This window comes from Lissotriton helveticus, chromosome 6 (genome assembly GCF_964261635.1).
Source record: "Lissotriton helveticus chromosome 6, aLisHel1.1, whole genome shotgun sequence".
NCBI classification, from domain to species: Eukaryota; Metazoa; Chordata; class Amphibia; order Caudata; family Salamandridae; genus Lissotriton; species Lissotriton helveticus.
Genome location: NC_136067.1, coordinates 684,172,946 through 684,199,645, shown reverse-complemented (window position 1 = coordinate 684,199,645; position 26,700 = coordinate 684,172,946).

The following is a 26,700-nucleotide window of genomic DNA, read 5'->3' as shown; positions in this document are numbered from 1 at the left end:
TACCACATCCAAGATGCTGAGAATTTGATAAGCTAAGCAAAAAGGACTTGAGAGTACATGAAAGCATATAAACGAGTGAGTTTGTTGCCATTTTAAACCTTCTTCTGACCTTTCCTTCTATAGAAATGGCCACAGATTTACAAAAAGCAACAGAATCACACCACTCTGTTCCCATGGTGGAAATAGGATCTGATTGGTCCAAAATGTATTGGTATGGAAGTAGCAGGGCTTCTTCACAGGAAACACACTTTTTGAGTGGAGAACAAAAGAGAAGGAAAGTTATTTTGCAAACCTGCCTACATTTTGCTAATATGGAGTTGTATAGTGTGTCCAGAATTGCACTGATGAAGTAGCACACATAAGATTGCAATCCCAGTATTACACCAAGAAAGCTGCAACAAGTGCAGCAATCGAGAAGAAACACTGGAAATGTTTGTGGATTTCTGACAATGGCTCATTTCCTCTCCTTCCTAGTAGTCCTTGTCTGGCCTTAAAGGCATCACTGTTTCTTCTATACAGGTTCAGAGTGGTCACGAATATTGAAATGACAAACGTAAGGCAGACTGCCACATGCAGTGCCTGATTTGGAAGTGTCTGATGTTGTGGAGCTTCAACACTCTACTAGAAACGGGCCTTACAGTAATCTTTGGAAGAACTAGCAGGGGAAGCAGTTAGTTACAGCCCATTGCTAATGAGCAGCACTCCAGTACTATGGCAGTAATCCTCTCTACTGAGCGCAGAGCATCATGAGAGGTTGCCACAGAGAAGAAGGAAGGGGACACCCAAATACTTAACCAGATCAGCTGAATTTAATCTAGCGATCAATGGGGCAATTATAGATGTCACAACCAGATTCCCTCACATCCATGAACATTGGAAAAGTTACCCCATATTTATAGCATCAAAATTAAAGTATTGTGTTTAATAGGGTGAGAAATACAAAGTTTTATAAGTGGAAGATTAAAGAGTTCCGAAGTATTTGTGTTTTTTAACAGTGACTCATGAAAATAATAAGTATCGTTATTACTTTGCAATTGGATGAATTTGTTGAAGAAATTATCCCACAATCCTCATATGCAAATTAGTTACTAAGGATTGCCCTATTCATTTCCTCTTGTTCTGTTTGAATCTAATATTCCTCCTTAATTTCCTATTATGATAAAACTTTGAAGCAGATTAGTCGCAAATGACTGATGATAATGGATTGGACAGACAAGTATACAAATTGCTCCATTGTGCAGGCACAATATTTATTTGAAAACTGGTAACATTCTAATATTCAATAATATTTTAACATTTGTAAGATTTTTTGCTAAAAGCTTCTCAAGCAAAAAACCTAGTTCCAGGGAAATATGCACTCTTCAAATTTAAAGAGACAGCATCGAAGATGAGTCCGTGCATGACAACTATTAGAAATGAGAGGACATGGTGAAAGAACCATGTCAGAGTATGGAATGTATAGATGGAGTAAATTATTTCAGGATGAGAGAGAATTCACATGCGTCAAAGAGTATATGGGTAACATCTATCTGGTGTTACTTAGTTGTGAAAACTGATTTGAGATTGGCAATTGTCAGTAATAGAAAACAAAATAAAACTACAGAACAGGTTTAAAATAGGCGCTGTTCTGCATGGGAGACAATCCATCAATTGGTCACTGAGAATGGAAAACTTCACAGATATCAAGCACCAAAACTGAAGTAATGCTGGAAATGGGAAAGCAACTCCTAAAGATTATATGATTGGAAGGTGATTGGAAAATAAAAATTAATTAATTAGAAATCATGATACATATTAAGATATGTACGTCACCTGGGAAAGAAAATTACGATGTGAAATTTACTGGTACACAATTTATTAAAAAAACAAAAAAAATTGATGTTGTAGATGGCCAAAGCAATGTAATGCAATGATGATCTTTATTCTCAGTGCGTTTCATTATGTGACACCTGCTGTCATCTAGCTTTTATTCTCGAACATAGGAGATCTGTCTTTTATTTCCAAATGGGGAAGTCCAAAGTGCATGAAAAAGTACACAAACAGGGACCAATAAGGAAGATGATATTTTCATTATTGATATATTTCAGATTGACACAACATTAAAATTACTTCTAAGAACTTTGGTGAATTTACAATTTATTTGAGTGCAATTCGAATATTTCAACAAGAGTTTTAATTCAAGTGTGGGATCTTTCATCTCCTGACCTGGAAATACTACCCAAGGGTGGATGGTCATGGTATTACAGGTTCAATTCAATGAGTCAGTGGCGGATTTACTTTTTTGATGCTCTTTTTAATTACTCTTCCTTTCTGAATTACATGTTACTCACTAATTTCAAATGATCATAATATTTTCTCCAACATTTTTATTAAGTGATGAAGTTTAGGCTCATTCCGTTTCCTGCCAACAAAGTGTTTGGTTAAGGGCTATAGCATGCCATGGTAAATATGTTAGCATATGCATGTATTTAAAATATATTTCGGAAAGTGAAAGTATGTGAACAACAAAGGAAACATGAAAAATATCTAAAACGTACATACAGCATCCTTTATAAACGGGGTAAGAAATAATCTTCACACAAATAGATTCTTTCTTTTCAAAATGCAAAGAGTTGGTGATTCCAAATTAGAAAGTCATTTGCAGTGATGAATACATCTTTTGCTAAAAACTGCTCCTTTTCAGCCTGTCAGGCATTCAAAAAATATTAGTCAAACTGAAATGTTTTAATATATGATTGTATGTTACATCAGTGCTCAGTAATGAGTAGTATACCACATCCAAGATGCTGAGAATTTGATAAGCTAGGCAAAAAGGACTTGAGAGTACATGAAAGCATATAAACGAGTGAGTTTGTTGCCATTCTAAACCTTCTTCTGACCTTTCCTTCTATAGAAATGGCCACAGATTTACAAAAAGCAACAGAATCACACCACTCTGTTCCCATGGTGGGAATAGGATCTGATTGGTCCAAAATGTATTGGTATGGAAGGAGCAGGGCTTCTTCACAGGAAACACGCTTTTTGAGTGGAGAACAAAAGAGAAGGAAAGTTATTTTGCAAACCTGCCTACATTTTGCTAATATAGAGTTGCATAGTGTGTCCAGAATTGCACTGATGAAGTAGCACACGTAAGATTGCAATCCCAGTATTACACCAAGAAAGCTGCAACAAGGGCAGCAATCGAGAAGAAACACTGGAAATGTTTGTGGATTTCTGACAATGGCTCATTTCCTCTCCTTCCTAGTAGTCCTTGTCTGGCCTTAAAGGCATCACTGTTTCTTCGATACAGGTTCAGAGTGGTCACGAATATTGAAATGACAAAAGTAAGGCAGACTGCCACATGCAGTGCCTAATTTGGATGTGTCTGATGTTGTGGAGCTTCAACACTCTAGTAGAAATGGGCCTTACAGTAATCTTTGGAAGAACTAGCAGGGGAAGCAGTTAGTGACAGCCCATTGCTAATGAGCAGCACTCCAGTACTATGGCAGTAATCCTCTCTACTGAGCGCAGAGCATCATGAGAGGTTGCCACAGAGAGGAAGGAAGGGGACACCCAAATACTTAACCAGATCAGCCGAATTCAATCTAGCGATCAATGGGGCAATTATAGATGTCACAACCAGATTCCCTCACATCCAAGAACATTGGAAAAGTTACCCCATATTTATAGCATCAAAATTAAAGTATTGTGTTTAATAGGGTGAGAAATACAAAGTTTTATAAGTGGAAGATTAAAGAGTTCCGAAGTATTTGTGTTTTTTAACAGTGACTCATGAAAATAATAAGTATCGTTATTTCTTTGCAATTGGATGAATTTGTTGTAGAAATTATTCCACAATCCTCATATGCAAATTAGTTACTAAGGATTGCCCTATTCATTTCCTCATGTTCTGTTTGAATCTAATATTCCTCCTTAATTTCTTAATATGATAAAACTTTGAAGCAGATTAGTCGCAAATGACTGATGATAACAGATTGGACAGACAAGTACACAAATTGCTCCATTGTGCAGGCACAATATTTATTCGAAAACTGATAACATTCTAATATTCAATAATATTTTAACATTTGTAAGATTTTTTGCTAAAAGCTTCTCAAGCAAAAAACCTAGTTCCAGGGAAATATGCACTCTTCAAATTTAAAGAGACAGCATCGAAGATGAGTCCGTGCATGACAACTATTAGAAATGAGAGGACATGGTGAAAGAACCATGTCAGAGTACGGAATGTATAGATGGAGTAAATTAGTTCAGGATGAGAGAGAATTCACATGCGTCAAAGAGTATATGGGTAACATCTATCTGGTGTTACTTAGTTGTGAAAACTGATTTGAGATTGGCAATTGTCAGTAATAGAAAACAAAATAAAACTACAGAACAGGTTTAAAATAGGCGCTGTTCTGCATGGGAGACAATCCATCAATTGGTCACTGAGATAGGAAAACTTCACAGATATCAAGCACCAAAAGTGAAGTAATGCTGGAAATGGGAAAGCAACTCCTAAAGATTGTATGATTGGAAGGTGATTGGAAAATAAAAATTAATTAATTAGAAATCATGATACATATTAAGATATGTACGTCACCTGGGAAAGAAAATTACGATGTGAAATTTACTGGTACACATTTTATTATAAAACAAAAAAAATTGATGTTGTAGATGGCCAAAGCAATGTAATGCAATGATGTTCTTTATTCTCAGTGCGTTTCATTGGTGAACAGACATAATATCGACCTCAAAAATATCGACTGGACATAATATCGAGGTAAAAATATAGACTAGACAAAATATCGACTAGACATAATATATACTACAAAAATATCGATTACTATCGATATTAATAGCCAAAATATCGAATCAAAAATATAGACTAGACATAATATCGACTAGATAGAATATAGACAACAAAAATATCGAAAATAAGGTAAGTGTTTTATAATTTGTAATAATTGTGTAATATAAATCTGTAGAGAGTTGTGGGTTTATAGGGGAATAGGGTGGGAAGTAATTTAAATATAATTAATTAAATCTGTAATATAATAGTAATTGTTAATTAATTATTAATTGTTAATTAATTAAAATATAATTGGTCATTAATAATAATTGATTAATTGATCAATAATTAAATTTTCGTAAAATATTTTCTTAGCGGGTTGTGGGTTTATAGGGGAATACGGTGGGAAGTAATTTAAATATAATTAATTAAATCTGTAATATAATAGTAATTGTTAATTAATTATTAATTGTTAATTAATAAAAATATAATTGGTAAATAATAATAATTGATTAATTGATCAATAATTACATTTTCGTAAAATATTTTCTGTAGCGAGTTGTGGGTTTATAGGGGAATAGGGTGGGAAGTAATTTAAATATAATTAATTAAATCTGTAATATAATAGTAATTGTTAATTAATTATTAATTGTTAATTAATTAAAATATAATTGGTAATTAATAATAATTGATTAATTGATCAATAATTACATTTTCGTAAAATATTTTATGTAGCGGGTTGTTGGTTTATAGGGGAATAGGGTGGGAAGTAATGTAAATTTAACTAATTAAATATGTAAATTAATAATAATTGTTAATTAATTATTATTTGGTAAATAATTAAAATATAATTGGTAATTATAAATATTTAAAGAAGAAATAAATAATAATTAGTAAATTAATTTCTGTAGTGGGATGTGAGTTTATAGGGGGATAGGGTGGGGAGTAATTTAATAATAACTAATTAAATGTGTTAATTAATTAAATTTGTTAATTGATTAATAATTGACCATTAAATAAAATTTACTTTGTAAATAAAAGTAATTGGTTTTGGAAATTAAATTTAAGTTTTGGGTTTTTGGGTAAAGGGGTATTTTTAGGGTTTATTTATTTTTTCGAGATTTTTATTGCGCATACGAATACCCTGGGGTGTCTCGGCGTGTCTCGGCGTTCAGGGTCAGTTTTGGGTTTTTGGGTAAATGGGTATTTTTAGGGTTCAGGGTCAGTTTTCAGTTTTTGGGTAAAGGGGTATTTTTAGGGTTCAGGGTCAGTTTTCAGTTTTTGGGGTAAAGGGATATTTTTAGGGTTCAGGGTCAGTTTTCAGTTTTTGAGTAAAGGGGTATTTTTAGGGTTCAGGGTCAGTTTTCAGTTTTTGGGTAAAGGGGTATTTTTAGGGTTCAGGGTCAGTTTTCAGTTTTTGGGGTAAAGGGGTATTTTTAGGGTTCAGGGTCAGTTTTCAGTTTTTGGGTAAAGGGGTATTTTTAGGGTTCAGGGTCAGTTTTCAGTTTTTGGGTAAAGGGGTATTTTTAGGGTTCAGGGTCAGTTTTCAGTTTTTGGGTAAAGGGGTATTTTTAGGGTTCAGGGTCAGTTTTCAGTTTTTGAGTAAAGGGGTATTTTTAGGGTTCAGGGTCAGTTTTCAGTTTTTGGGTAAAGGGGTATTTTTAGGGTTCAGGGTCAGTTTTCAGTTTTTGGGGTAGAGGGGTATTTTTAGGGTTCAGGGTCAGTTTTCAGTTTTTGGGTAAAGGGGTATTTTTAGGGTTCAGGGTCAGTTTTCAGTTTTTGGGTAAAGGGGTATTTTTAGGGTTCAGGGTCAGTTTTCAGTTTTTGGGTAAAGGGGTATTTTTTGGGTTCAGGGTCAGTTTTATGTTTTTGGGGTACAGGGGTACTTTCTAAAAATAAAGTAAAATAAAGTAAAATTACATTTAAATTAAATTAATAAAATAAAATAAAATTATATTATAATAATTTTCATTAATTTATATTAAAAAATGTATTATATACTTACCAATACTTACGTTGTAATGGTATGCGTTGTAAAGGTATATGCGTTGTAAAATCTTGCGTTGTAAATGTATGCGTTGTAAAAGTTTTTGCGTTGTAAAAGTTTCGTTGTAATGGTAGGCGTTGTAAAAGTATGCGTTGTAACGTCATACATCCCTGGAGTGGGAATAGTAATTTTAACCCCTACGCTTTCCAGCGCTTTCCCTACTGTTGCACCCACTGGAGTGGGAATAGTAATTTTAACCCCTACGCTATCCAGCGCTTTCCCTACTGTTGCACCCACTGGAGTTGGAATAGTAATTTTTACCCGTATGCTATCCAGCGCTTTCCCTACTGTTGCACCCACTGGAGTGGGAATAGTAAATTTTACCTCTACGCTATCCAACACTTTTGCTAATGTTGAACTCACTATAGTTGTAACAATAAATTTTAACCATTTTCTATGCTACGCTAAAAATGTTATATATGTTTATTTAATAATATGTTTTTATATATATATATATATATATATGTATTCTTTTTGGTGATATCATTTTTTAAATTATATTAATTATTTATTAATACTACATTTATTTAATAATTATTTCTAAGTTTATATTAAATATATTTATTACTATATTAGTTTTAACTTAATTATAAAACATTTAAAAAAATCGATATTTTGACTGTCTATATTTTTGTAAGTCGATATTTTGGAGTCGATATTTTGGTACTTACCTGTTTGAAGATAGGGAGTCGATATTTTGTCTCTCGATATTTTTGACTCGATGTTTTTGTATCTCGATTTTTGTGAGGTCGATATTATGTCAGTGATCCGTTTCATTATGTGACACCTGCTGTCATCTAGCTTTTATTCTCGAACATAGGAGATCTGTCTTTTATTTCCAAATGGGGAAGTCCAAAGTGCATGAAAAAGTACACAAACAGGGACCAATAAGGAAGATGATATTTTCATTATTGATATATTTCAGATTGACACAACATTAAAATTACTTCTAAGAACTTTCGTGAATTTACAATTTATTTGAGTGCAATTCGAATGTTCAACAAGAGTTTTAATTCAAGTGTGGGATCTTTCATCTCCTGACCTGGAAATACTACCCAAGGGTGGATGGTCATGGTATTACAGGTTCAATTCAATGAGTCAGTGGCGGATTTACTTTTTTGATGCTCTTTTCAATTACTCTTCCTTTCTGAATTACATGTTACTCACTAATTTCAAATGATCATAATATTTTCTCCAACATTTTTATTATGTGATGAAGTTTAGGCTCATTCCGTTTCCTGCCAACAAAGTGTTTGGTTAAGGGCTATGGCATGCCATGGTAAATATGTTAACATATGCATGTATTTAAAATATATGTTGGAAAGTGAAAGTATATGAACAACAAAGGAAACATGAAAAATATCTAAAACGTACATACAGCATCCTTTATAAACGGGGTAAGAAATAATCATCACACAAATGGATTCTTTCTTTTCAAAATGCAAAGAGTTGGTGATTCCAAATTAGAAAGTCATTTGCAGTGATTAATACATCTTTTGCTAAAAACTGCTCCTTTTCAGCCTGACAGGCATTCAAAAAATATTAGTCAAACTGAAATGTTTTATTATATGATTGTATGTTACATCAGTGCTCAGTAATGAGTAGTATACCACATCCAAGATGCTGAGAATTTGATAAGCTAGGCAAAAAGGACTTGAGAGTACATGAAAGCATATAAACGAGTGAGTTTGTTGCCATTCTAAACATTCTTCTGACCTTTCCTTCTATAGAAATGGCCACAGATTTACAAAAAGCAACAGAATCACACCACTCTGTTCCCATGGTGGAAATAGGATCTGATTGGTCCAAAATGTATTGGTATGGAAGGAGCAGGGCTTCTTCACAGGAAACACGCTTTTTGAGTGGAGAACAAAAGAGAAGGAAAGTTATTTTGCAAACCTGCCTACATTTTGCTAATATGGAGTTGTATAGTGTGTCCAGAATTGCACTGATGAGGTAGCACACGTAAGATTGCAATCCCAGTATTACACCAATAAAGCTGCAACAAGTGCAGCAATCGAGAAGAAACACTGGAAATGTTTGTGGATTTCTGACAATGGCTCATTTCCTCTCCTTCCTAGTAGTCCTTGTCTGGCCTTAAAGGCATCACTGTTTCTTCGATACAGGTTCAGAGTGGTTAACACAGTTAATGGATCTATAGGAAAGGCCACTGTCAAAAAGTTCCACGAGGAAATTGACCCTATTAACGATAGGAGCTTCCACGGGATCCAATTCCCTTTCCAGGCACCAACTAGACCATCTCTTCCAGATGTTATTGTATCTGTAGTGCGTTCCAGGTGCCCAGGATTCTCCGAGGAGTGTAAGAGCAGATGACGAAAGTCCAGACAATTGGTTAGATTGCCTGACACTTTCCAGGCAAGAAGGTTCAGGCTCCCTGAAAGAACCAGGTGGTGATCTTCTCCGTTTGCGTTCAGGAGGAGACCTTGGGAGGCCGGGATTAGGAGAGGGATGTCGTAAGAGAGTTCCAAGGCTGTGGGGAACCAAGCTTGAGACGGCCAGAAAGGGGTTATCAGGACCAGGGAGCACTGCTCTTGTCTCACTTTCTGAAGAACCCTCTGAATCATGGCAAAGGGGGGAAAGGCGTAGGGTCTGAGAGGGGCCCAAGGTTGGAGAAAGGCGTTGACAGCGAGAGCACCCGGGTCTGGCATCCAGCTGAAATACTGTGGGAGTTGGGAGGATAACCGACTCGCGAAGAGGTCCACATCGAAGGGGCCCCAAAGGTCGGATAGGGAATTGAAAATGGTTGGATTGAGTTTCCAATCGCTGAAGTCTACTAGGAACCTCGAGTTCCAGTCTGCGGAGAGGTTGGATTTCCCGGGGAGGTATTCGGCCCTCAGGGAGATCTTGTGCTCCAGACAGAACATCCAGAGTCTCTTGGCTAGGTCCGAGAGGTCGGCAGATCTGGTACCGCCAAGACGGTTGATGTACGAGACTGCGGAGATGTTGTCCATCTTCAGGAGGACTGATCTGCCTTGGAGAGATTGTCTGAAGCTCATGAGAGCATAGAGCCCGGCTGTCATCTCTAGAAAGTTTATGTGGTGGGAGGATTCCGAAGGGGTCCACATACCACCAGTGTCCTGGTCGAGAAGGCGGGCACCCCAACCGTGGAGGCTGGCATCTGACTCTAGAACGAAGTCTGGAGATGAACCAAATATGGCTCTTCCATTCCAGGCGTCCAAATTGTCCAGCCACCAGGAAAGTTCCAGTCTGGCTTCTTTGTCTAGAGAGACTTGGTCTCCGTACCAAAGTCCAGATCTGAGAGCTTTGGCTTTCACTCTCTGAAGAGCACGGTAGTTGAGGGGGCCAGGGAAGATAGCTTGTATCGAGGAAGAGAGTAGGCCAAGGAGTCTGGCTAGTTCTCTCAGGGATAAGGAGTGATGTTTGAGAACAAATCTGATTTCTTTCCGAATTTTGGCAATCTTCTTCTTGGGAAGTAAGAGAAGACAGGTCGAAGTGTCCACGGTGAAGCCGAGGAACTCCAAAGATTTGGAGGGTAGAAGGGTTGATTTTTCCCTGTTTATAATGAACCCAAGACTTTCTATGAGGTTCATAGAGGTCTGTAAGTCTTCTAGAATTTGGGAGTGAGATTGGGACATTATTAGTATGTCGTCTAGATAAATGATAAGACGAATGCCCCTGGCTCTTAGGATGGAGACTATCGTTCTCATGATTTTGGTGAAACACCAAGGGGCGGAAGACAGACCGAAAGGGAGGGCCTGAAATTGAAAAAGGCGATTGTCCCAGATGAATTGGAGAAAGGACTGATGTTCTATTGCCATGGGAATGGTAAAATAGGCGTCTTTTAAGTCCAGTTTGACTAGCCAATCTCCCTGGAGGAGAAGGTCTCTGAGCAGATGGATGCCCTCCATCTTGAAGTGACGGTAGACGAGGTACTTGTTTACCTCTCGAAGGTTTATTACTGGGCGCCAACCCTTGTCTTTCTTCTTGACTAGGAAGAGGGTACTCACGAAATTCTTTTGAGACCAAGGGACCTCTCTTATTGCGCCCTTTTTTAGCATAGAGGAAACCTCTTCTTTGACGATTTCTAGATGCTCCTGGGAGAGAGTCATAGGATTGGGAGTGGTAGACTGTGAGGGAATCTCTGTGAAGTCTATCCTGAAGCCCCGGACTGTTTCTAGAACCCATGGATCTTGGGTCAGGGATTCCCAAACATGAAGGAAATGTTTTAGTCTGCCGCCGACCCTGGAAGGGGAAGAAGAAAGGGGTGCACTTACTTGAGGTGGTGTTGTTGGGAGCACCACGAGCGGGAAAGCCTCTTCCGCGTGAGCCTCTTCCTCTTTGAGGGAAGTACTGTCTGGAGTTGGAGGGGTAGAAGCCTCTGCCTCTACCGAAGGAACCTCTACCTCTTCCGTAGGTGAAAGGCCGGAAATTGCCACGGCCGGAAGAACGGCCTCTTCCACCGGCCTGGCCAAAAACACGCTTCATGTTGTTTTGGGCTTTGTCTAGGGCTGTAAAGGTTGCCACGTACTTGCCGAGGGTCTTAATCATATCTTGTCCAAAGAGGAGGCCATTAGGTTTGGTTGTAGGCTCTTTCTCTGCAAGGTCCCCGAGTTTGGGGTTGATTCTGATGAGGACAGATTTTCTCCTCTCAGTATTGAGGGAGGAGTTGGCATTTTCCAGTAGTACAATGGCCCTCTGGCTCCAACCCTTAATCAGGATAGTGTCTAGGGGTGTGTGGGAGATGTGTGATTCCTCGGCGAGGTCTAGGATTCTGGTGAGGGGGCCCAGAAGGTCAAGGAGGTAGTCTTGACATGTTTTAAGGGCTCTTTCTAGGCCTTTTCTTGGGTCCTTGCCCAGTTTGAATAGGAACTTGATTAGGTCGGGGTCCAGATTGGGGGTCTGGCAGACCTTCCCCTCAATGAATGGGCGGGGGCACTCCGATCTCATGGTGTTACGAGATTCCCTTTGAAGGGAGTTTCTCAGCCATCTAGTGACGAACTTAGCCACGTGGTCGTGGGGGTACCACCTTTTGCTGTTAGGGTGGGAGATGTTCTCCGGGGAGAACATTTCGGCACCGAGGGGATCGAGGATCGCGTCCTTTGACGAGGGGGAGGAGTGCGCCTCCGAGGGAGGGTTAAAGTCCCATTCGTCGGTATCCTGTTCGTCAAGGTCTAGGACAAACTCGTCCTCGGGATCCAGGAAGAATTCGTCTTCCTCTGAAGTAGAGTTGGGGCTTGTCAGAATCGTGCCGCTATGGGCGACGTTACCTTTTGGGGCGCTTAGGCCTCCCGTGCTCTTTGAGGTGCTTGGACCTCCCATGCCTTTTGAGGTGCTTGGACCTCCCATGTCCTTTGAGGTGCTTACATTCCGTGAGCTTATGTCCAATAAAAGGTCCCTCTTACCTGACGAGGACACTTCAGACCCCGAAGCTGATCACTCCAAATCCACCCAAAAAATTAAGCACTGTACCAATACCAGTGGAGGTCACGCCACCTCATCCGAGTTGGGAGGTCCAAGCACCTCAAAAGGCACAGGAGGTCCAAGCACCTCAAAGGACATGGGAGGTCCAAGCACCTCAAAAGGCATGGGAGGTCCAAGCACCTCAAAGAGCACGGGAGGCCTAAGCGCCCCAAAAGGTAACGTCGCCCATAGCGGCACGATTCTGACAAGCCCCAACTCTACTTCAGAGGAAGACGAATTCTTCCTGGATCCCGAGGACGAGTTTGTCCTAGACCTTGACGAACAGGATACCGACGAATGGGACTTTAACCCTCCCTCGGAGGCGCACTCCTCCCCCTCGTCAAAGGACGCGATCCTCGATCCCCTCGGTGCCGAAATGTTCTCCCCGGAGAACATCTCCCACCCTAACAGCAAAAGGTGGTACCCCCACGACCACGTGGCTAAGTTCGTCACTAGATGGCTGAGAAACTCCCTTCAAAGGGAATCTCGTAACACCATGAGATCGGAGTGCCCCCGCCCATTCATTGAGGGGAAGGTCTGCCAGACCCCCAATCTGGACCCCGACCTAATCAAGTTCCTATTCAAACTGGGCAAGGACCCAAGAAAAGGCCTAGAAAGAGCCCTTAAAACATGTCAAGACTACCTCCTTGACCTTCTGGGCCCCCTCACCAGAATCCTAGACCTCGCCGAGGAATCACACATCTCCCACACACCCCTAGACACTAACCTGATTAAGGGTTGGAGCCAGAGGGCCATTGTACTACTGGGCAATGCCAACTCCTCCCTCAATACTGAGAGGAGAAAATCTGTCCTCGTCAGAATCAACCCCAAACTCGGGGACCTTGCAGAGAAAGAGCCTACAACCAAACCTAATGGCCTCCTCTTTGGACAAGATATGATTAAGACCCTCGGCAAGTACGTGGCAACCTTTACAGCCCTAGACAAAGCCCAAAACAACATGAAGCGTGTTTTTGGCCAGGCCGGTGGAAGAGGCCGTTCTTCCGGCCGTGGCAATTTCCGGCCTTTCACCTACGGAAGAGGTAGAGGTTCCTTCGGTAGAGGCAGAGGCTTCTACCCCTCCAACTCCAGACAGTACTTCCCTCAAAGAGGAAGAGGCTCACGCGGAAGAGGCTTTCCCGCTCGTGGTGCTCCCAACAACACCACCTCAAGTAAGTGCACCCCTTTCTTCTTCCCCTCCCAGGGTCGGCGGCAGACTAAAACATTTCCTTCATGTTTGGGAATCCCTGACCCAAGATCCATGGGTTCTAGAAACAGTCCGGGGCTTCAGGATAGACTTCACAGAGATTCCCTCACAGTCTACCACTCCCAATCCTATGACTCTCTCCCCGGAGCATCTAGAAATCGTCAAAGAAGAGGTTTCCTCTATGCTAAAAAAGGGCGCAATAAGAGAGGTCCCTTGGTCTCAAAAGAATTTCGTGAGTACCCTCTTCCTAGTCAAGAAGAAAGACAAGGGTTGGCGCCCAGTAATAAACCTTCGAGAGGTAAACAAGTACCTCGTCTACCGTCACTTCAAGATGGAGGGCATCCATCTGCTCAGAGACCTTCTCCTCCAGGGAGATTGGCTAGTCAAACTGGACTTAAAAGACGCCTATTTTACCATTCCCATGGCAATAGAACATCAGTCCTTTCTCCAATTCATCTGGGACAATCGCCTTTTTCAATTTCAGGCCCTCCCTTTCTGTCTGTCTTCCGCCCCTTGGTGTTTCACCAAAATCATGAGAACGATAGTCTCCATCCTAAGAGCCAGGGGCATTCGTCTCATCATTTATCTAGACGACATACTAATAATGTCCCAATCTCACTCCCAAATTCTAGAAGACTTACAGACCTCTATGAACCTCATAGAAAGTCTTGGGTTCATTATAAACAGGGAAAAATCAACCCTTCTACCCTCCAAATCTTTGGAGTTCCTCGGCTTCACCGTGGACACTTCGACCTGTCTTCTCTTACTTCCCAAGAAGAAGATTGCCAAAATTCAGAAAGAAATCAGATTTGTTCTCAAACATCACTCCTTATCCCTGAGAGAACTAGCCAGACTCCTTGGCCTACTCTCTTCCTCGATACAAGCTATCTTCCCTGGCCCCCTCAACTACCGTGCTCTTCAGAGAGTGAAAGCCAAAGCTCTCAGATCTGGACTTTGGTACGGAGACCAAGTCTCTCTAGACGAAGAAGCCAGACTGGAACTTTCCTGGTGGCTGGACAATTTGGACTAATCAAAAACTGGTATGTGGAGGGTCAAGGGGTGTTGTTTAACGACCTGTCACCTTATGCCCCTAATATCAAACTTACAATAACCACAGAAGGTGACCAGGTCAGGGGAGGTGTGTCGTCATGATGATGACTGAGGATCACAGGGTGGTGTGTATAGAAGCATAGAAAAGAGTCACTGATGGCTCTAAAACTCCCATCTGACCACCCTCATGGCGGAATTTCTTCCTTCTTTAGGCAGTTCTCATATATGACCACGTAGCTGCTAGGTGTTGGTAGGCGCACTACACAGTCAACTCCTTCCTGTGCCATTATGTTAAGAGGTGTTTCTGCTTTGGCCCCATTCTTTATACATCTATATATATATATTTTTTTTTCTCGTGGTTAGATTCATCACGGAAGCTGTCAACATCACGCATGCGCAAAGACACCGAGTCCAACATTGGTGAATGTCACCATAGGAGCGCAGGCGCAGTGGGATTGTTGTTACCTATTTGGTAATTTCCATTTGCGACAACATAGATAATGATCGCATGAGAAAGTACAACTTGGCTAACTCTGTCCTGACACGCTCGCTGGGACATTACAGGACTATTCGTCATGGGAACCTCTATGTTTTACCGGTTTCCAGGGGCGGACTTATTTTGCCGTCAGCGTCACTTCCCGCGCACCCGATCAGTTCCGGGATTTAAGCAGCGAGGGCGGTCCAGTCGGTACCTCCACTTCCGCTCGATGCGAGCGCGAGGTACCGACGGACAGGTAAGCCCGGTTTCTTTGGGAGCCCTTTTTTAATACTTACTCCTTAGCATTGTTCACGTTGCCAACAGAGCCTAACGCTCTGGAGGAGACTCTAGTGCGCTTTTGAGTCCTTGTGACTGTCTTGGTTCTCTTTATTGAGACCTAAGCTAGCTATTGGTCTGTACTACTGAATACCATCGGCAGTAGCTAGAGCACACGTTAGGTGACTTGGCCATTACACCTCTCCTTCGAGGGTTATATAGAATAGCACACTTTTGGTGATTTGGCTATTTTCTTAGGCTATATAGCATCACATATTATTTCACGGTAAAGGTTGGTGCACGGGGTAGGTTAGAGGCAGTTTGTCCCACACGTCTTCTGGGTTAAGTGTGTAGTGCTAATTGGCTGGACATTGTAGAATTGTTGATTCACTGTGTCCTTTACTTTCTACACTTAGAGCGGGGCCTCTGTTTCCCGAGCGGTTGCCGGGCGAGGAGAGGCCTTCACCCACACAATGCTGGGTGAGTATCATTTACAGGAAATGCCTTTAAATGATGAAGCCATGATGCTTATATGAAATGCGGGATGCAAATTATTGCCGCTTGTGTGTGTGTTTGTCTTGCTTGTTCTCTGGGTGGTCATGAGGATTGATGTGTGTAAATGAGTAGTTTCTGTATATCTTTGTTTCTTTGACAGGGAGAAGAACTCAGACTGTCTCCAGTGGACATTGGGGCTCCAAGTTCCTGGTAGATATAACAGTATCCAGACAGTAACTTGATGTTCATACATTTTGTAAATGTTTTTTTACACTTTGGTACTATTTTTGGTATAGTAGCGTATTGTTTATTAAGGTCCTGACGAAAGCCGGAGTACTTCTCATCTCGGCTGAAACATGTTGACCATTCCACATCGTCATAATGTTGTCCCATGCTTTGACAACTAGACGGGTTTTTATTCTTGACACCTAGACATTCTCATGAAGTTTTCTCTTTGATCTAGGTAGTCATTTTTATCCACATTATTATTTTTTGAGCACTGCACTTTATCAGCAAGAATCTTTTTGAGCACGATTATGGCCAATGTACCGTCATTTACCTTCGCACCACTACCTATGGGTTTGGACGGTGCGCAAGTCGATCTATAATTCCCACATGATGAAATTCCGCCATGAGGGTGGTCAGATGGGAGTTTTAGAGCCATCAGTGACTCTTTTCTATTCTTCTATACACACCACCCTGTGATCCTCAGTCATCATCATGACGACACACCTCCCCTGACCTGGTCACCTTCTGTGGTTATTGTAAGTTTGATATTAGGGGCATAAGGTGACAGGTCGTTAAACAACACCCCTTGACCCTCCACATACCAGTTTTTGATTAGTTTTATGAGCAACCACCAGGTTGCGGGTCTACATAGTTGGGATGTAAACACATTCCGTTTACCCCTTGAGCTCACCTAGATTAATTATGGTACTTTGCCTCTGCCTATCCTGTGCGCCACCTGCTGACCGACTACGCAGTTAGGATTGCTTCATTTTTTCATGGCCGTGATTCATATATACCGGCCCTTGCTAACTTGGTGTTCGCCCGAGGGGTGTTCTTGTTTCACTCCTCGTTAACAACCTAAAGATAAACCTTCGGGTTAATATGTACTGCAAAGTTCGCCAACAATACTGTGCGCAGGGACATTCTCTCCCTCTCTGGTCGGCGTGACTATCAGAGCGCACGCGCAGAGGGATCGGTGCTGCCCTTTAGGCAGTTCTCATATATGACCACATAGCTGCTAGGTGTTGGTAGGCGCACTACACAGTCAACTCCTTCCTGTGCCATTATGTTAAGAGGTGTTTCTGCTTTGGCCCCATTCTTTATACATCTATATATATTTTTTTTTTTTCTCGTGGTTAGATTCATCACGGAAGCTGTCAACATCACGCATGCGCAAGGACACCGAGTCCAACATTGGTGAATGTCACCATAGGAGCGCAGGCGCAGTGGGATTGTTGTTACCTATTTGGTAATTTCCATTTGCGACAACATAGATAATGATCGCATGAGAAAGTACAACTTGGCTAACTCTGTCCTGACACGCTCGCTGGGACATTACAGGACTATTCGTCATGGGAACCTCTATGTTTTACCGGTTTCCAGGGGCGGACTTATTTTGCCGTCAGCGTCACTTCCCGCGCACCCGATCAGTTCCGGGATTTAAGCAGCGAGGGCGGTCCAGTCGGTACCTCCACTTCCGCTCGATGCGAGCGCGAGGTACCGACGGACAGGTAAGCCCGGTTTCTTTGGGAGCCCTTTTTTAATACTTACTCCTTAGCATTGTTCACGTTGCCAACAGAGCCTAACGCTCTGGAGGAGACTCTAGTGCGCTTTTGAGTCCTTGTGACTGTCTTGGTTCTCTTTATTGAGACCTAAGCTAGCTATTGGTCTGTACTACTGAATACCATCGGCAGTAGCTAGAGCACACGTTAGGTGACTTGGCCATTACACCTCTCCTTCGAGGGTTATATAGAATAGCACACTTTTGGTGATTTGGCTATTTTCTTAGGCTATATAGCATCACATATTATTTCACGGTAAAGGTTGGTGCACGGGGTAGGTTAGAGGCAGTTTGTCCCACACGTCTTCTGGGTTAAGTGTGTAGTGCTAATTGGCTGGACATTGTAGAATTGTTGATTCACTGTGTCCTTTACTTTCTACACTTAGAGCGGGGCCTCTGTTTCCCGAGCGGTTGCCGGGCGAGGAGAGGCCTTCACCCACACAATGCTGGGTGAGTATCATTTACAGGAAATGCCTTTAAATGATGAAGCCATGATGCTTATATGAAATGCGGGATGCAAATTATTGCCGCTTGTGTGTGTGTTTGTCTTGCTTGTTCTCTGGGTGGTCATGAGGATTGATGTGTGTAAATGAGTAGTTTCTGTATATCTTTGTTTCTTTGACAGGGAGAAGAACTCAGACTGTCTCCAGTGGACATTGGGGCTCCAAGTTCCTGGTAGATATAACAGTATCCAGACAGTAACTTGATGTTCATACATTTTGTAAATGTTTTTTTACACTTTGGTACTATTTTTGTTGCAGTAGCGTATTGTTTATTAAGGTCCTGACGAAAGCCGGAGTACTTCTCATCTCGGCTGAAACATGTTGACCATTCCACATCGTCATAATGTTGTCCCATGCTTTGACAACTAGACGGGTTTTTATTCTTGACACCTAGACATTCTCATGAAGTTTTCTCTTTGATCTAGGTAGTCATTTTTATCCACATTATTATTTTTTGAGCACTGCACTTTATCAGCAAGAATCTTTTTGAGCACGATTATGGCCAATGTACCGACATTTACCTTCGCACCACTACCTATGGGTTTGGACGGTGCGCAAGTCGATCTATAATTCCCACATGATGAAATTCCGCCATGAGGGTGGTCAGATGGGAGTTTTAGAGCCATCAGTGACTCTTTTCTATTCTTCTATACACACCACCCTGTGATCCTCAGTCATCATCATGACGACACACCTCCCCTGACCTGGTCACCTTCTGTGGTTATTGTAAGTTTGATATTAGGGGCATAAGGTGACAGGTCGTTAAACAACACCCCTTGACCCTCCACATACCAGTTTTTGATTAGTTTTATGAGCAACCACCAGGTTGCGGGTCTACATAGTTGGGATGTAAACACATTCCGTTTACCCCTTGAGCTCACCTAGATTAATTATGGTACTTTGCCTCTGCCTATCCTGTGCGCCACCTGCTGACCGACTACGCAGTTAGGATTGCTTCATTTTTTCATGGCCGTGATTCATATATACCGGCCCTTGCTAACTTGGTGTTCGCCCGAGGGGTGTTCTTGTTTCACTCCTCGTTAACAACCTAAAGATAAACCTTCGGGTTAATATGTACTGCAAAGTTCGCCAACAATACTGTGCGCAGGGACATTCTCTCCCTCTCTGGTCGGCGTGACTATCAGAGCGCACGCGCAGAGGGATCGGTGCTGCCCTTTAGGCAGTTCTCATATATGACCACATAGCTGCTAGGTGTTGGTAGGCGCACTACACAGTCAACTCCTTCCTGTGCCATTATGTTAAGAGGTGTTTCTGCTTTGGCCCCATTCTTTATACATCTATATATATTTTTTTTTTTTCTCGTGGTTAGATTCATCACGGAAGCTGTCAACATCACGCATGCGCAAGGACACCGAGTCCAACATTGGTGAATGTCACCATAGGAGCGCAGGCGCAGTGGGATTGTTGTTACCTATTTGGTAATTTCCATTTGCGACAACATAGATAATGATCGCATGAGAAAGTACAACTTGGCTAACTCTGTCCTGACACGCTCGCTGGGACATTACAGGACTATTCGTCATGGGAACCTCTATGTTTTACCGGTTTCCAGGGGCGGACTTATTTTGCCGTCAGCGTCACTTCCCGCGCACCCGATCAGTTCCGGGATTTAAGCAGCGAGGGCGGTCCAGTCGGTACCTCCACTTCCGCTCGATGCGAGCGCGAGGTACCGACGGACAGGTAAGCCCGGTTTCTTTGGGAGCCCTTTTTTAATACTTACTCCTTAGCATTGTTCACGTTGCCAACAGAGCCTAACGCTCTGGAGGAGACTCTAGTGCGCTTTTGAGTCCTTGTGACTGTCTTGGTTCTCTTTATTGAGACCTAAGCTAGCTATTGGTCTGTACTACTGAATACCATCGGCAGTAGCTAGAGCACACGTTAGGTGACTTGGCCATTACACCTCTCCTTCGAGGGTTATATAGAATAGCACACTTTTGGTGATTTGGCTATTTTCTTAGGCTATATAGCATCACATATTATTTCACGGTAAAGGTTGGTGCACGGGGTAGGTTAGAGGCAGTTTGTCCCACACGTCTTCTGGGTTAAGTGTGTAGTGCTAATTGGCTGGACATTGTAGAATTGTTGATTCACTGTGTCCTTTACTTTCTACACTTAGAGCGGGGCCTCTGTTTCCCGAGCGGTTGCCGGGCGAGGAGAGGCCTTCACCCACACAATGCTGGGTGAGTATCATTTACAGGAAATGCCTTTAAATGATGAAGCCATGATGCTTATATGAAATGCGGGATGCAAATTATTGCCGCTTGTGTGTGTGTTTGTCTTGCTTGTTCTCTGGGTGGTCATGAGGATTGATGTGTGTAAATGAGTAGTTTCTGTATATCTTTGTTTCTTTGACAGGGAGAAGAACTCAGACTGTCTCCAGTGGACATTGGGGCTCCAAGTTCCTGGTAGATATAACAGTATCCAGACAGTAACTTGATGTTCATACATTTTGTAAATGTTTTTTTACACTTTGGTACTATTTTTGTTGCAGTAGCGTATTGTTTATTAAGGTCCTGACGAAAGCCGGAGTACTTCTCATCTCGGCTGAAACATGTTGACCATTCCACATCGTCATAATGTTGTCCCATGCTTTGACAACTAGACGGGTTTTTATTCTTGACACCTAGACATTCTCATGAAGTTTTCTCTTTGATCTAGGTAGTCATTTTTATCCACATTATTATTTTTTGAGCACTGCACTTTATCAGCAAGAATCTTTTTGAGCACGATTATGGCCAATGTACCGACATTTACCTTCGCACCACTACCTATGGGTTTGGACGGTGCGCAAGTCGATCTATAATTCCCACATGATGAAATTCCGCCATGAGGGTGGTCAGATGGGAGTTTTAGAGCCATCAGTGACTCTTTTCTATTCTTCTATACACACCACCCTGTGATCCTCAGTCATCATCATGACGACACACCTCCCCTGACCTGGTCACCTTCTGTGGTTATTGTAAGGTGGACAATTTGGACGCCTGGAATGGAAGAGCCATATTTGGTTCATCTCCAGACTTCGTTCTAGAGTCAGATGCCAGCCTCCACGGTTGGGGTGCCCGCCTTCTCGACCAGGACACTGGTGGTATATGGACCCCTTCGGAATCCTCCCACCACATAAACTTTCTAGAGATGACAGCCGGGCTCTATGCTCTCATGAGCTTCAGACAATCTCTCCAAGGCAGATCCGTCCTCCTGAAGATGGACAACATCTCCGCAGTCTCGTACATCAACCGTCTTGGCGGTACCAGATCTGCCGACCTCTCGGACCTAGCCAAGAGACTCTGGATGTTCTGTCTGGAGCACAAGATCTCCCTGAGGGCCGAATACCTCCCCGGGAAATCCAACCTCTCCGCAGACTGGAACTTGAGGTTCCTAGTAGACTTCAGCGATTGGAAACTCAATCCAACCATTTTCAATTCCCTATCCGACCTTTGGGGCCCCTTCGATGTGGACCTCTTTGCGAGTCGGTTATCCTCCCAACTCCCACAGTATTTCAGCTGGATGCCAGACCCGGGTGCTCTCGCTGTCAACGCCTTTCTCCAACCTTGGGCCCCTCTCAGACCCTACGCCTTTCCCCCCTTTGCCATGATTCAGAGGGTTCTTCAGAAAGTGAGACAAGAGCAGTGCTCCCTGGTCCTGATAACCCCTTTCTGGCCGTCTCAAGCTTGGTTCCCCACAGCCTTGGAACTCTCTTACGACATCCCTCTCCTAATCCCAGCCTCCCAAGGTCTCCTCCTGAACGCAAACGGAGAAGATCACCACCTGGTTCTTTCAGGGAGCCTGAACCTTCTTGCCTGGAAAGTGTCAGGCAATCTAACCAATTGTCTGGACTTTCGTCATCTGCTCTTACACTCCTCGGAGAATCCTGGGCACCTGGAACGCACTACAGATACAATAACATCTGGAAGAGATGGTCTAGTTGGTGCCTGGAAAGGGACTTGGATCCCGTGGAAGCTCCTATCGTTAATATAGTCAATTTCCTCGTGGAACTTTTTGACAGTGGCCTTTCCTATAGATCCATTAACTGTTATAGGTCTGCCATCTCTGCAGGTCACTCTATTGTCAACGGTAAAACGGTAGGTAAAAACCCTATTGTTTGTAGGGTCCTTAAAAGTATCAGACTTAAAAGACCCCCCAGACCTAAATATCAATCTGTTTGGGATGTTAAATTGTTACTCGATCTCTTTTGCTCCTGGCCTGATAATTCCCTTCTCAACAGGAAATGCCTTTCAATAGAAACATGCATAATGTAGCCTCCTGTCTTGTAATGAAATTGCGATTCTCCTATTAACATGACCAGAGAATCTGGATTTCATTAAAGACACGGAGGCTAACATTATGCATTAATCTTTTTAATGCAGCTCACAGCCGCTTACATCACAAAGGTTAAGAATAGAACTGAATGACATAACAGTGTCCATAAAAGGCGTGTGCCAAGACAAATCAGCCTCTTTTAGAATGCTTTGAACGAAGAACAGATCTTGAAACTTGAAGGAAGTATACTTGGAACTTGTAAAATCCATGCGAGTCATCAATTCGAATTGTCTGAAAGAAAATAAGGCAAGTCAAGAAAGGCACAGGGAAACCTTCAGAAGCAAAGAAGAGCAAGGTTAGAGGTATGAAACATTCAAAACATTGTAAACCAAAATAATCCTCAACATCCCTCAAGGGAGGGACGGGAGGGATAATGTTAGCCTCCGTGTCTTTAATGAAATCCAGATTCTCTGGTCATGTTAATAGGAGAATCGCAATTTCATTACAAGACAGGAGGCTACATTATGCATGTTGGTAGCCCTGAATCACAGCATCAGAAACATGTTCAATTGGTTTACAATAATGATGAGCAAAGGTGGAAGCATTAGACCAATCAGCAGCTTTAAGGATAGTATCCAACTTACCACCTGACCAGTATGATTTGCTGGCCATTGCACTTCTTAGTGAATGAGCTTGGAATTTTGAAAGGTCAATACCTGCGAAACTCATAGCCAATTTAACCCACCTAGCGATAGAGGAGGATGAGATGGGTTTAAAGGGTTTAACGTAGGAGACGAGGAGTTGATTTGCATCAGGGGGTCGAAGATTAGACATCCTGGAGTCGTATTCCTTCATGCAATCAACTACGCAGAGCTTTTTACAAAAATCAAAACGTGGGTAGAAGATAGAGTCAGACATGGTCTTAGTTCTCCTAAAAATTTCGAATTTAACACCGAACATCTCATAACATCTATTTGAGATGTCCAAAGCTTTAACATCTGAAACTCTGCGACAGGAGATTAAACAAAGGAGAGAGGCAAGTTTAATTGAAAGGCATTTCCTGTTGAGAAGGGAATTATCAGGCCAGGAGCAAAAGAGATCGAGTAACAATTTAACATCCCAAACAGATTGATATTTAGGTCTGGGGGGTCTTTTAAGTCTGATACTTTTAAGGACCCTACAAACAATAGGGTTTTTACCTACCGTTTTACCGTTGACAATAGAGTGACCTGCAGAGATGGCAGACCTATAACAGTTAATGGATCTATAGGAAAGGCCACTGTCAAAAAGTTCCACGAGGAAATTGACTATATTAACGATAGGAGCTTCCACGGGATCCAAGTCCCTTTCCAGGCACCAACTAGACCATCTCTTCCAGATGTTATTGTATCTGTAGTGCGTTCCAGGTGCCCAGGATTCTCCGAGGAGTGTAAGAGCAGATGACGAAAGTCCAGACAATTGGTTAGATTGCCTGACACTTTCCAGGCAAGAAGGTTCAGGCTCCCTGAAAGAACCAGGTGGTGATCTTCTCCGTTTGCGTTCAGGAGGAGACCTTGGGAGGCCGGGATTAGGAGAGGGATGTCGTAAGAGAGTTCCAAGGCTGTGGGGAACCAAGCTTGAGACGGCCAGAAAGGGGTTATCAGGACCAGGGAGCACTGCTCTTGTCTCACTTTCTGAAGAACCCTCTGAATCATGGCAAAGGGGGGAAAGGCGTAGGGTCTGAGAGGGGCCCAAGGTTGGAGAAAGGCGTTGACAGCGAGAGCACCCGGGTCTGGCATCCAGCTGAAATACTGTGGGAGTTGGGAGGATAACCGACTCGCGAAGAGGTCCACATCGAAGGGGCCCCAAAGGTCGGATAGGGAATTGAAAATGGTTGGATTGAGTTTCCAATCGCTGAAGTCTACTAGGAACCTCGAGTTCCAGTCTGCGGAGAGGTTGGATTTCCCGGGGAGGTATTCGGCCCTCAGGGAGATCTTGTGCTCCAGACAGAACATCCAGAGTCTCTTGGCTAGGTCCGAGAGGTCGGCAGATCTGGTACCGCCAAGACGGTTGATGTACGAGACTGCGGAGATGTTGTCCATCTTCAGGAGGACGGATCTGCCTTGGAGAGATTGTCTGAAGCTCATGAGAGCATAGAGCCCGGCTGTCATCTCTAGAAAGTTTATGTGGTGGGAGGATTCCGAAGGGGTCCATATACCACCAGTGTCCTGGTCGAGAAGGCGGGCACCCCAACCGTGGAGGCTGGCATCTGACTCTAGAACGAAGTCTGGAGATGAACCAAATATGGCTCTTCCATTCCAGGCTTCCAAATTGTCCAGCCACCAGGAAAGTTCCAGTCTGGCTTCTTCGTCTAGAGAGACTTGGTCTCCGTACCAAAGTCCAGATCTGAGAGCTTTGGCTTTCACTCTCTGAAGAGCACGGTAGTTGAGGGGGCCAGGGAAGATAGCTTGTATCGAGGAAGAGAGTAGGCCAAGGAGTCTGGCTAGTTCTCTCAGGGATAAGGAGTGATGTTTGAGAACAAATCTGATTTCTTTCCGAATTTTGGCAATCTTCTTCTTGGGAAGTAAGAGAAGACAGGTCGAAGTGTCCACGGTGAAGCCGAGGAACTCCAAAGATTTGGAGGGTAGAAGGGTTGATTTTTCCCTGTTTATAATGAACCCAAGACTTTCTATGAGGTTCATAGAGGTCTGTAAGTCTTCTAGAATTTGGGAGTGAGATTGGGACATTATTAGTATGTCGTCTAGATAAATGATAAGACGAATGCCCCTGGCTCTTAGGATGGAGACTATCGTTCTCATGATTTTGGTGAAACACCAAGGGGCGGAAGACAGACCGAAAGGGAGGGCCTGAAATTGAAAAAGGCGATTGTCCCAGATGAATTGGAGAAAGGACTGATGTTCTATTGCCATGGGAATGGTAAAATAGGCGTCTTTTAAGTCCAGTTTGACTAGCCAATCTCCCTGGAGGAGAAGGTCTCTGAGCAGATGGATGCCCTCCATCTTGAAGTGACGGTAGACGAGGTACTTGTTTACCTCTCGAAGGTTTATTACTGGGCGCCAACCCTTGTCTTTCTTCTTGACTAGGAAGAGGGTACTCACGAAATTCTTTTGAGACCAAGGGACCTCTCTTATTGCGCCCTTTTTTAGCATAGAGGAAACCTCTTCTTTGACGATTTCTAGATGCTCCGGGGAGAGAGTCATAGGATTGGGAGTGGTAGACTGTGAGGGAATCTCTGTGAAGTCTATCCTGAAGCCCCGGACTGTTTCTAGAACCCATGGATCTTGGGTCAGGGATTCCCAAACATGAAGGAAATGTTTTAGTCTGCCGCCGACCCTGGGAGGGGAAGAAGAAAGGGGTGCACTTACTTGAGGTGGTGTTGTTGGGAGCACCACGAGCGGGAAAGCCTCTTCCGCGTGAGCCTCTTCCTCTTTGAGGGAAGTACTGTCTGGAGTTGGAGGGGTAGAAGCCTCTGCCTCTACCGAAGGAACCTCTACCTCTTCCGTAGGTGAAAGGCCGGAAATTGCCATGGCCGGAAGAACGGCCTCTTCCACCGGCCTGGCCAAAAACACGCTTCATGTTGTTTTGGGCTTTGTCTAGGGCTGTAAAGGTTGCCACGTACTTGCCGAGGGTCTTAATCATATCTTGTCCAAAGAGGAGGCCATTAGGTTTGGTTGTAGGCTCTTTCTCTGCAAGGTCCCCGAGTTTGGGGTTGATTCTGATGAGGACAGATTTTCTCCTCTCAGTATTGAGGGAGGAGTTGGCATTGCCCAGTAGTACAATGGCCCTCTGGCTCCAACCCTTAATCAGGTTAGTGTCTAGGGGTGTGTGGGAGATGTGTGATTCCTCGGCGAGGTCTAGGATTCTGGTGAGGGGGCCCAGAAGGTCAAGGAGGTAGTCTTGACATGTTTTAAGGGCTCTTTCTAGGCCTTTTCTTGGGTCCTTGCCCAGTTTGAATAGGAACTTGATTAGGTCGGGGTCCAGATTGGGGGTCTGGCAGACCTTCCCCTCAATGAATGGGCGGGGGCACTCCGATCTCATGGTGTTACGAGATTCCCTTTGAAGGGAGTTTCTCAGCCATCTAGTGACGAACTTAGCCACGTGGTCGTGGGGGTACCACCTTTTGCTGTTAGGGTGGGAGATGTTCTCCGGGGAGAACATTTCGGCACCGAGGGGATCGAGGATCGCGTCCTTTGACGAGGGGGAGGAGTGCGCCTCCGAGGGAGGGTTAAAGTCCCATTCGTCGGTATCCTGTTCGTCAAGGTCTAGGACAAACTCGTCCTCGGGATCCAGGAAGAATTCGTCTTCCTCTGAAGTAGAGTTGGGGCTTGTCAGAATCGTGCCGCTATGGGCGACGTTACCTTTTGGGG